The sequence below is a fragment of the Aplysia californica genome, unplaced genomic scaffold (assembly GCF_000002075.1).
Source record: "Aplysia californica isolate F4 #8 unplaced genomic scaffold, AplCal3.0 scaffold02334, whole genome shotgun sequence".
Taxonomy (NCBI): Eukaryota; Metazoa; Mollusca; class Gastropoda; order Aplysiida; family Aplysiidae; genus Aplysia; species Aplysia californica.
In genome coordinates, this window is record NW_004799604.1 from 7,304 (window position 1) to 8,018 (window position 715).

Genomic DNA, 715 nt, shown 5'->3' on the forward strand with positions numbered 1-715 from the left:
TGTCAATTGTTAATTATTTTTCTTAATATTGTGGTGTGGGGGGAAGAAAGGAATTGATTATTTTGTTCTTCCCGTTTTCCGCCAATTTGTCTTTGGTTATAATGATTTTGTCTTCTTACTTGTTTATTTCTTGTTCGCTATCGCTTTTGTCTGTCTGTCCATCTTTTTTGCTTATATCCAGATCTATAGTGTGGTCGATATGTCTCTTTTTACTCAAACTTTTAAAATATATATATACATTTGTATTGGTACTTATTAACCGTTCTAAAACGAGTGTCTGAGGAAACTACTGAGGATCAGATGGACAGACAGGATCACCAACGAAGAAGTATTAAGAAGAACGAGACAGAGCCCAGTCAGAGATGATGCGGGAAGAAGGCGTTGGCGATAGATTGGACACACTGTCAGGAAGTCGAGCAGCTACATAACAAGGAAAGTGTTAGATTGGAACCCATAGGGTTAAAGATCAAGGGGAAGACCACGTGGAACCCGGAGAAGAGTCACGGAAACGGATATATACAGAAAAGTGGGAAGACGTGGAGTGATATCAAGCGACTAGATCAGGATAGGGAAAGGTGGAAAGTGTTTGTTCGTGGCCTATATCCTGACCCAGGGTGCGAAAGGCAATGATGATGATGATTTGTTTACCGTGACAATGACAACAATGATGATAATGAATTTTCTTGAAATTTTAATTTATATTTACTGACTGAAA